Source organism: Glycine max, chromosome 6, assembly GCF_000004515.6.
Source record: "Glycine max cultivar Williams 82 chromosome 6, Glycine_max_v4.0, whole genome shotgun sequence".
NCBI lineage: Eukaryota > Viridiplantae > Streptophyta > Magnoliopsida > Fabales > Fabaceae > Glycine > Glycine max.
In genome coordinates this window covers 8,511,190-8,522,300 of record NC_038242.2, presented here as the reverse complement: position 1 = coordinate 8,522,300, position 11,111 = coordinate 8,511,190, and positions in this window count along the sequence as shown.

The following is an 11,111-nucleotide window of genomic DNA, read 5'->3' as shown; positions in this document are numbered from 1 at the left end:
TTTCCCTTCACTTTTATTATTGAGTACAGCAAAATTGAATACTTTCATGGTTTTAAATTAATTTCAGGGAACATGTGAATGCAATGTATGACCCGGCATTTGAGAAGGCTGGCGTTCCCATCGATCCCATTCTCAGGTTGTTCAACGCAACATCAGGTAATTACTATATATTACTCTCTTTTAACATTTCGACTTATTAAGAGTAATGCTAGTAGCTCTAATTAGAAAGATGTTGTTCAAGATATATATCTGATAAGAAAGATGTTGTTCTTCACGCAGAGAAACCTGCTGATGAAGGGCCTGAAAATCCGAATTGAAGTCTTAAGCGCCCGGAATCCCGTGGCGTAGTTGAATTGAATAATTCCCGAATTCTCAACAAAGACATAGTGGGACAAATCGAGTTTCTTTAGTTTGAAGATTGTAATTTGAAACAATGGTTATGAATTTCTAGAAGTCCTCAATATATAATACAATATTTGATGGGTAGATATGGTGTTACCGTCCATTTTGTTTTTCATTTCCGACTAGAAGTTATAGAGGATTGATATGATTACATGCTCGGTCAAGTGAAATCACAAAATAGAATTTTGTTTTGACAAATTAAGTTGAACTTTAATTAATTAGCTTTATTCAAGGAGAACGGCGATGATTGAATTCGCCACTAGCTATTTGGTTTACAAGTTTTGATAAATGTCAAAGATGAGTTTTCTTAAAATTTTAAGATATTAGAATGTTATGGAGATTTTATATTTTTATAAAAAATTATGAACAAACAATTTTGTTGGATAAAATGTTTATGAATGAATACTTAATTACTGTTGTCTTTGAATAACATGTACTACATGGTCTGTTTGTATCTGTAAGGGAGAATACAAAAGCAAATTCTTTTTCTTTTGAAACATGTAGGGCTATTTGTTAAGAAAAAAAACAGTACAAATTTGCATGAAAAGAGATTTTCACTAATAAATGATAGTATTGACCAATCTGAAAGGGGTTGACTTAAATGTTTTGATTTTTCAAAATTTCTATTTGAAAAACTGGGTGCCAAGTGCCACCCATAACTGTATATGTTAAAAAGCATGTTACTTCCTTTTCATAGGTTAAACAAACAAGTCTTATAGTTTATGTCTTCAGAAAATTTCAAACTCCATTTTAGTTGGTCTATGAAACCTTGCGCTCCCAGATACGAGAGTACTACTATTATCGGGTGTCTATTTTTTTTTTTAAAGTATTTGATCTATGTAACTTTAAAGGTTTAAATTGAAGTTTTTTTAAACAATAATAGAATGAAGAAACTAAAAAAAAATTGCATGGTGGTTGAAGAAGAGCTGATATACAATGAGGGAAAAAGGACACGAAAAGGAGAGGAGGTAACAGTGATGCTGGGTCCATGGTTAGGTCATGCTCATGCATGCCATGCCACGTCTAAATTTTAGATGTGTATTCTCCACTAACAATTTTTATTTAACACATCTTGTGAAATAAAAATAAAAATTATATTTAATTAAAGATATTATAAATTTTTTAGAGAAAAATATATTTAAATCTTATTTTTAATTATATTTTTTTTCATATTTACCATGTTTGTTTTAAAGTGATGACACTGACATATTTTACTTCCTGGACCCTTATTTGCTTCTCCACCATTGGGGTGCTGTGAATATTTTGTTCATTGAAATTGTAGGAAGCAAATAAGTAGATAAGTAGATGTAGAAAGTAAATTTTATTAGTGTTAACTTAATGATAATTTCACATTCATGTATCACATCATCACTTATCAAATAAATACTAACAATAGATATAAAAACAAAAAAATAATATTAAAGGTATAAAAAAAAAATAGTTTATGTAATAATTATATGAAAAAATAAATATTTTACAAGTATGAAAAATATACTTAAAACTTATTTTTAATTATATTTTAATTAATACTAGAGAAAATGTTTACCAATACATTTTAATATTTTCTTCATACACCCTTTCTTTCTTATTGAGAGAAACATAAAATTCACAAGATATTTAAGTTTTATTTCGATTTAGGATCTTATCTCCAAGATAAATGAGTCTCACATAAAGTTCAATTAATATGAAAGAGTATGTAGATATAGAAAACTAGAGAATACATAAAACTTTCTTTAACAGAATAACTCTTTTCCTTTCTTCTTATTACAACAATTATTACATCTGTATTTTTTCTTTTCCTTTTATTTCTCTTTTCCATCATCTAATTTACCTCAAAATACGGTTAACGTTAATCATTTTCTTAAAAAATAGTAAATTGTCCATCATCCTTATCTAATATTTTTTTTTCTCTTTTTTCCCTTCTATTTCAAGCATATCATAAAACTTTCTATACCCTCTAAAGGTTGTACTTGTGTGACATTGGTGTAAAATAATTATTAGCTTTACTGTGACTAGTCTCTATTAAAAAAATTAGATAATTATCTTTAATGTTATTTTTCCTTTCAATTATATTTTTTTTATTCATAAAATTTAAATAAAAAATTTTACTTAAAAAAATCGAGTCTAATACCACTTGAATCAACCATTTGTTTGTGCAATGAGTCTTATTTTAGATTAGAACAACAATCATTAATTTTCTACAAATGCGATCGTCTGAAGAACTTGCTTGTTGTGGGTGTAGAAATATTAATGTACAACCAAGACCAATCTAACGACAAATGAGATTAAAGTAATTTTTTTTAAAAATATTTTACTAATGAGAAAATTATATATTGGGTTTTTTTGTCAACAAATGTAATATTTTTTCTAATAAAATGTGACCTTTTTTGTTTTACCAAAACTAAAAATATATATTTGTTTGTGAACTTAAAATTTGGGCTTTAATTAGTTGCTTTAACTTTGGACCCTATTGTGTATATAACATTGTCGAATTAATTAATTGCCCACTTGTTTTTTTATAATATTTTTTAGTTTACAAAATAACAACATAATTCGAATTTAAGACATCAATGACCAAAATCAGCCAACCACTAGGTTCATGATATTGTTCTCCAAAGTCCTTAACAACAAACTATCACAATTGTTATCTCTTTTGGAAGATTACTCTCACTTCCAAATCAACTAGTGATATCATAATGTTTACTTTTTTTCTCTATTTTCCCCCTTCTATATCAAACATACCATAAAAGTTTCTATACCCCTTAGCGAATCTTGTTTGGATTAGAACAACATTAATAAAATTTTCTATACTTTTTAGGGGTTTTTATGTAAAAGTCAAACATATCTTAATTCATTTATTTAATTAAGTCAACTTAATTAATATTAATCTTCATAATCTCATCTCTGAACACAGTTTCTGAAATCTGAACATAATTGCTTGTCTTGGGCCAAGGAATATTAATATGCAACATTGTCCAATTAATTATCAAATCTTATTTATAATATATTTTAGCATACAAAAAATTAGGGAGTTAACCCATATTTATGCAAGATTTTAATTAATTGAAAACTAAACAATAGTAACTCCTAGAAAATTTATTAATTAGTTCAATACTTCTAATATTATAAATAATTTGCTAATTAAGTAATAATAAACAAGTGAGTTAACCCATATCATTATGACACTTTCTACATTTTATGTTATAAAACAAGGGGCTTGAAGGAGAAGGGACAAATCTACAACTAAGAGTGTGGGAGCGGTTGTCCCCGATTTTTTTTTATTCTGACCTCACTAAGATTTCGGTTTGTTTTAATATATATAATATATAAATGTTATATTATATTGTCCCCACTCTCTAACAAAAAAATAAATTGCCCCACTATTTATAAATTTTAAAATTATTAAAGAAGATAAACTATCATACCCCAATATTATCCTACTAACTTTCAGGAACATGTTAACTTTTCACACCACAATCCTTCAACATTAACTTTTTATGGTAGATAAAAAAATATTAACCTTTTTATGATTACAAATGTATTTATATAATTATTGTCCTCAATACATTAAATTCCTGAATCCATAAGTGTGAATGAGTGTTCTTGTCAAAATTGAGTTCGTATAATTTTATCCTCAGATCTCTTTTTTATCAGAGAAAAATAGATTATATTAAGAAAGAAAATAAAGGATACAAGGACTACCCACCCCTTAATTACAAGCCACTGTAACTTCATATATATATATATATATATATATATATATGATGTAATCATATCCTCTAACTCAGCTTCCCTTCCATAAAAAAATATTTAAATACCACAAAATATCAACAAATGTTTCAGATCCTCTAAACAAGCCCACCCAAAAAGCACTAGACATACCCGAGATCTAATAATCATAAAGGTCAACTTTCCCACTTTTGTAGCTCTGGACTTCTATTTTGTTAGACAGATCAAGTCTATTTTTTCACATCTAAAGCATTTTGCTTTCCTCAAGGATGGTAGGGGTATATAATAGTTCTCCCTTCTTTTTATTTTAATTGACAAGAAATATTTTGTTTGTTGCCATTGATTTTGAAGGATTGAGTCAAATTTATGCCCATATATAGCTTTCTATTTTGTTACTGTTGAAATATTTTAATCATAATACCCCCTCTTTTCTTTTTTTCGTTTTAAGGGATATGGGATGCACAAACAGGATAGTATTATTTCACCATTTTTTTATAATTTATTTGATATATATATTATATCACTTCAGCCATTCATGTATTCCCTCGCTACTATTTGAGTCATTCACAGGGTTAAAATCGGCACAACAAATTTCTAAGCAAGAAATACTTGAGGTAATTATACTCAACTGCTTTTATATGATTTTTATTGAGGAATAATGCAAGCAAATTAAGCATCTTGTTGCATGGCATGACGATTAAACATATAAACAAGAATCTTATATTTTTTTATGCGTATCTTTCTTTTGTTTTTTTGATATCAGATTTAGTTTACTAGTCGGTCCTCCTTTTCATAGTAAAATTCTACTAAATTGTGTTAGAAAATGCTAACTCAACTAACGTGATTTTTCTCAACCGATATTTTTTTTTTCTTGAATTGTTTGATTGCTGCAAAAATCATGTTTATTTATTAGCATATTTGGATCAATATATGAAATGAATAAAGTCACTTCATATTAATAAATACAGTATCATTTTATTTTTAAAGACACGCGAGTCAGAAGAAGTCAAATGCGGACCAAATAAGCATTATGCCATGATTTGATTAAGAAAAAATGTTAACTAATGTTATTAAAACATTTTTTAAAAACCTTAAAGTAAGAATATTTTTTAGGAAAACGAAAAATTATGATATTGATAATATTTTTACGTTTTACTATAATCTTCATAATATATAATTTTTTGTTGACTTAAATATATTTTTAGTCTTTTAATTTTGAGTTATTTTTTTTATTCCTCTAAATTTAAAATTATTTTATTTAATCCTTGAAATTCAAAATATTTTTTTAGTCTTCTTGTACATTATAAGACAAAAATAAAATAAAAGATTAATGATTTGTAGTAACTTTTAACTATCAAAATTTAATTTTTTATTTTTTATTTTGAAATATGCTTTAAAAGGTTAAAAATTATAGTAAAATATTTAAAACTCATTAAATACTTTAAAAATTATTTTAATTTTTTTATTGACTTGATATTCTGTTAGTTTAAAACCGTCAAAAAATCATATTCTAAAATAAAAATAAAAAATTAAATTTTAGCAATAAAAAATTTCTAAAATTATAAATTTTTTATTTTTTTACTCATACTTTATAAAAAAAAGATTAAAAAAAATATTTATAAATTTCAAAGACTAAAAAAATAACTTTAAATTTAAAGAAAAAAAATATAAGTCACATTTAAGGAATTAACTTGAATTAAAATATATTTAAGTCTTTTTCTTTTAATTCGCTAATCAATACTTTAAATACATTGATTATAAAAACCTTTGATTAATTTATGAAATGAGTAAAATCATTTCTTACTTATTAAAAGTGTAAACGTCATTTCTAGAAAGTTGTTCATATGAAAGAGATATTAATAGACGTTACTCATTTTCTTTTATATATATATTTATTGCTTTGAAAAAAAAAACAAAATACTTTCAAAGATGAAACGCCTGCTTTAAAACTTTGTGTGCCCTTTAATAATGGTGGGTCTTAATTGCATGAGAACAACAATCATCAATTTTTATCCTTTTTAGGTGGGTTCACGTAAAAGTCAACACATCTTAATTATCAAGTACTTCTTCCCTTTCAGAATAATTGTAATTTTTGCCTTTTTGAAAAAAGTTTCAAATTGATTGATATTTTTTTTCAACAAAATATTAAAATATTTATTAATATTGTCTTGAAAAATTTAATAATATATTTATTAAAATTTAGAGAAAGAATAGTAATATTTTAATATAATTATTTCCTGATAAATATTTATTTACTTGAAATATTTATTTTATTGATGGTGTAAAAAAACCTTAAACATAGTGATAGAAAAAGTATTTAAGTTGACTTAATTAATCGTAATCTTCATGATCTCAATTAAACATGATTTTCAAAATTTGGACAACTTGCTCGTTGTGGGACCAGGAATATTAATATGCAACATTATTGGTCGAAGAATATTTGTTGAGTAAATTGATAAGATAAAAAATGTGACTGTAAATTAGTAAGATAAAGAATGTGTAGGACAGATAGATGTAATAATTAAATAAACAAAATATAAATGTACTTAGCAGACTTAATTGTTATTTTTTTATAAAATTTATTTGGTATACAAGAATGACAATTCAAATTTAAGACATGATGCAAGTTAATTACGAAAACGTCCCCCCCTCTAAGTCCATTATATTGTTGTCCAAAATTTTTAACAACAAACCATCCCAGTTTGTTGTCTCCTTTGGAGAGACCCTTGTCTTCCAATTCACCAAATGCTATTATAACGAGAAATTTTGTTGTGTTTTTTTTACTTATTAATTTATTATTTGACTAAAACTCTTTCTCTCTTTGGTCATTAACAAATGGATGGTGTACAGAACATGGATGGGAAGTCTAAGCCAGAAAGCCTTGGTGTGTACATTAACGACGACTTCGTAGATAACCTACCAACACTTTTTCCTTTCGGTAGTCTCCGTGATGGTTTTGAAGAGGCGAATTTAATGGAATCTTTTAACTTTCAAGCTGATCTTCCTACCCAAAATATTCAGGAAACAATTTCCAATCTGAGTGTTGTTCCTGCACCTCTCGTAAGCACTATATATGCATTTTATAAATATTACTATATATGCATTTTTTTAGAATGGTCATTTTGGATACCTCTGGTTTAGGAAACAAAGTAAAAAAAAAAAAGTGGAAAAAAGAAAAAGGATAGAAAGGAAAAAAAAATAGAGTGAAATGATTTGTAAATTGTTTAGTAGAAGAAAAAAGTCACCATTTTTTATTCGCGGTAAATTAATTATTCGTGATAAATTTATACCAATCTAAAACGTATTCCAAAAACACAAATTTAAGTATTATATCTTGTATCTTAAGATGTTTCTTCACGTATATGTGCCACTTGAGATGACAAGTAACTGTACATTCTTTAAAACATAATTTAATTAGGAGGGATTGACGTTGGAAGGGGCTGTTTCATCTATAGAAGGACAAGATATGAACCAAACTGGTTACTTGAACCAATCTCATGACATGCAAAATGAGGATATGCTTGCGTAAGTTTTTCCTCTCCTTTTATGAATTATGCGTTTTATATTATAAAATGTTAATGTAGTGTTTTTTTTTTTTTTTTACTTGATAATCTTGAGTGTATATGTATTATATGTATTCCAATGTTGTAGGCTTCAAGGCATTCATCATTATGACGAGCAAAACCCAAGCAATCCATTGGTATCGAATATAACCAAAAACAATAATTTCAATGGTGTCAATAACCAGGCATCCCCTTATCCAGCATCGTTCCACCGAAACCCAGTGAGTATAATTGTTGAAAAAACATGTTACGTTCCACAACTAAGGTTAATTGCACTGCATATATAGGTTTTTCTTTTTGTGAATCTTACAGATGATTTTTGTTGTCAATATCTTGACTTGTATATGCAGGTACTGACATGGCCAAGGATTGAAACAGGGTTTTCAAGTGGACAACTTGTAACACCTAAAAGACCTAAGTTATTCCCTCCTCGCAACAATCATATTCATATCAGTAACTCTCATGCTGCGTGCAATTCAAGGTGGAGTTTAATTTTTTCAATTACTAGTACTTAATATTTACCCAACTATTCCTCTCCTTTGAAATTATTACTCTCTCCATTTTTATATATAATATCCAATTAGCTAAGAAATCAAGATTAAGAAAAATGTTTAATATAGTTAATTAATAATAATGAATTTATCTTAAATTTATAATTTTTTTTAAAAATTATTTTATCATTAGTACTTCTCTCTTCTAATAATTTATCATTATATTCTTTTTCTTCTTTAAATAAAAGGTATTTTAGTCTCAAAATGATTAATATAAAAATATTATAGATTAAATCTTATAAAAAAATAATCAACATTTTAAATTTAAGTTTTATAAATAAAAAGGAAGAGAATATATGAAAAGACAACAAAATTGTTAGTCACACAATGGACTCCATTTCTCTTAGACTCACAATTTTGAATTTTAGCAATGACTAATAAATTGTTGGCTTTTACAGCGAGACATCATTAATTATTTAAACTTTCTTTTTAAGCACACATTAATTATTTAAACATAGAATTAAATGTTTTTGGATGTTTCATGTGCTCATAATAACAATCCATTTGAATTTGATTTGTTTTTTAACCATAGGCCCGAAACTTACCTATTATTTGCTCATGATTTCTATGGTGCACGCACACAACCACAAGTCGTATCATTCCATTCATCGGCTTCTTATTGCAATTACTTGATTAATTAGTTAACAACAAAATGTATGAACTATTTATTTTTTATTCAGGTGGTCCCGACCATTCAATACCATGCAGAATCAACAAGTAGGCCATGCGACTACAAGCAATTCCTTTCTACCCAGATCTTTAGTGCCTGCTACGTATAAAACCTCAAAATTTCCACTTTGCTTACTTGTTTTAATTTTTTTTTTCCATTTAAAGCTTTATATATATATATATATATATATATATATATATAAACTATTAAATAGCCTTAAGTTTAGAAAAATATAATTACATTTGACTAATTATTATATTTTTATTTTACTTTATCGATATTATCTCTTGTTTTATTTTATCGAGATGTCAAGACTATAGAAAAGTGAAAAAATTAATAATAATTAATGTCTTTTTCAGTTGAGGTGGGTCAAAATACTCTTTCCACTAATTATCTATATATATGAATTAATTTTATTAATCAAATAGTGAATTGAAAGTTTTAATTAAATAAATCAGGTTTATAGTTTACTTTATTAAATAAATTCAGTTTAATGTAAAATGAATTTCTTAAAAATATAAGTAAAAGTTGACTATACAAGTGGTACATTAATTTCTGTATGATAATGAATAATTCATTAATTTTACAATAAATAGGTCCCAAGGAGTGCCAAATCAGATTAGCAAATACAATCGAAGGATGAACACTCCTAATCTACAACGGCAGAGTAACACAAGTTGGCAGAGACATAGGGTGGCTGAGATTGCACCAGTTTTGAGGTATCAGATATTTTATTTTTTTCTCTGTCGTCTAAAACAACAAAGATTATGTTCATCTCAATGATATGATTTTACTGTAATAATGTCATTCATGCACCAAAATTTTCAACCTATTTTTACATTATCTTTTTAGACAATATAATAAAATAAAAAACATAATTTATTGTTATTTATATTTTTTCACAATAGCAAAAGAAGCCCCTACTCAAGGCAACAAAAGAAAACTTCCTAGATCTTTATCGACTAGGTAATTTACTTCAAGTTATCTATGATTTCTCTTGCACTTTACATCATGTAAAATGAACATATTAGTGAATATTTGAAGTGTTCCGATTGATTTTCTTTTAAGGCATCGACCAAGTAGAAAAAGTAAAAAGCAATGACTTTTTATATTCGAGAAATTATTTTTATATAATAATATTGTTAACAAATTTTACAAGCACGAGAGTTATAAAACAAAGGAAATTCTGAATTTCCATCCTAATTTGTTATAAATTGGAGTGAAAGAGAGAGAGAGAGAAATAGGAAGAAAAAAAATAAAAATATAGATTGATAATATGATAAACGTGACAAGTGACGTGATATAAAAAAAATAAGAAAAAATGCAGTGAAAATAAGAGGGAAAAATTAGGTATATATTTATAACAATGCTTAGAAATGGAGAGTACATAAGCATAATCTATAGTATCATTAAAGAGAATATTTTTTTTATGTTCACAAATTTTAGATAATTTTATCTTTTATTTATTTTTAAACTTCTACTACTTTCCTAATAACTAACTATACATTATCCTCATGTTATTAGTTTTTTTTAACTTCTAATTTTTTTATTATTTAAAATATGCAAAGAGACATAAGTATCTCTTTCCCCTAGTATAATGAAAAGAAATAAAATAATAATATTATATAAATAATATAATTCATTATATTTTTATTTGAAAAGAACACCCGAAAAAGAAGAAATAGAACTATAAGTATGATATGTGATATGACATTGTAAAGAGATAAATAATAAGTGTTAATGAAGTGTTTGATATACCATTTTTGTATACACTCCTAAAAGTATATATGTTGGAAATTTATAGAACCTTTTTTCCCAAGTTAAGGGCCTTCTATACTTGGTATTGCAATTTACGTTGTTGAATGTGTGGATAGGACGACACAACAACCTTCCGAAGCAATCCGAAGAATACTCAACATGAATCCAACAAGAACCGTTACATACAATGTTCTTCCCGCTCGGCAAAATCAAAATGGGAATGTGCAAATGGGAAGGGTAAAAATATCCGAAACATTTCTTATATTTTTATTTAAGGCAATGATGATGATGATAATTAAGGATGATATATAATCACAGTTATAAGTTATAAAATATGTTAAGCTCTACACTATTATTGTCAACAGGGGACGTGTAATTATGATCTAAGTAACCAACTGTTGTCACTGAGAAAGGTAAAACCCAGAGATCATTAAGATG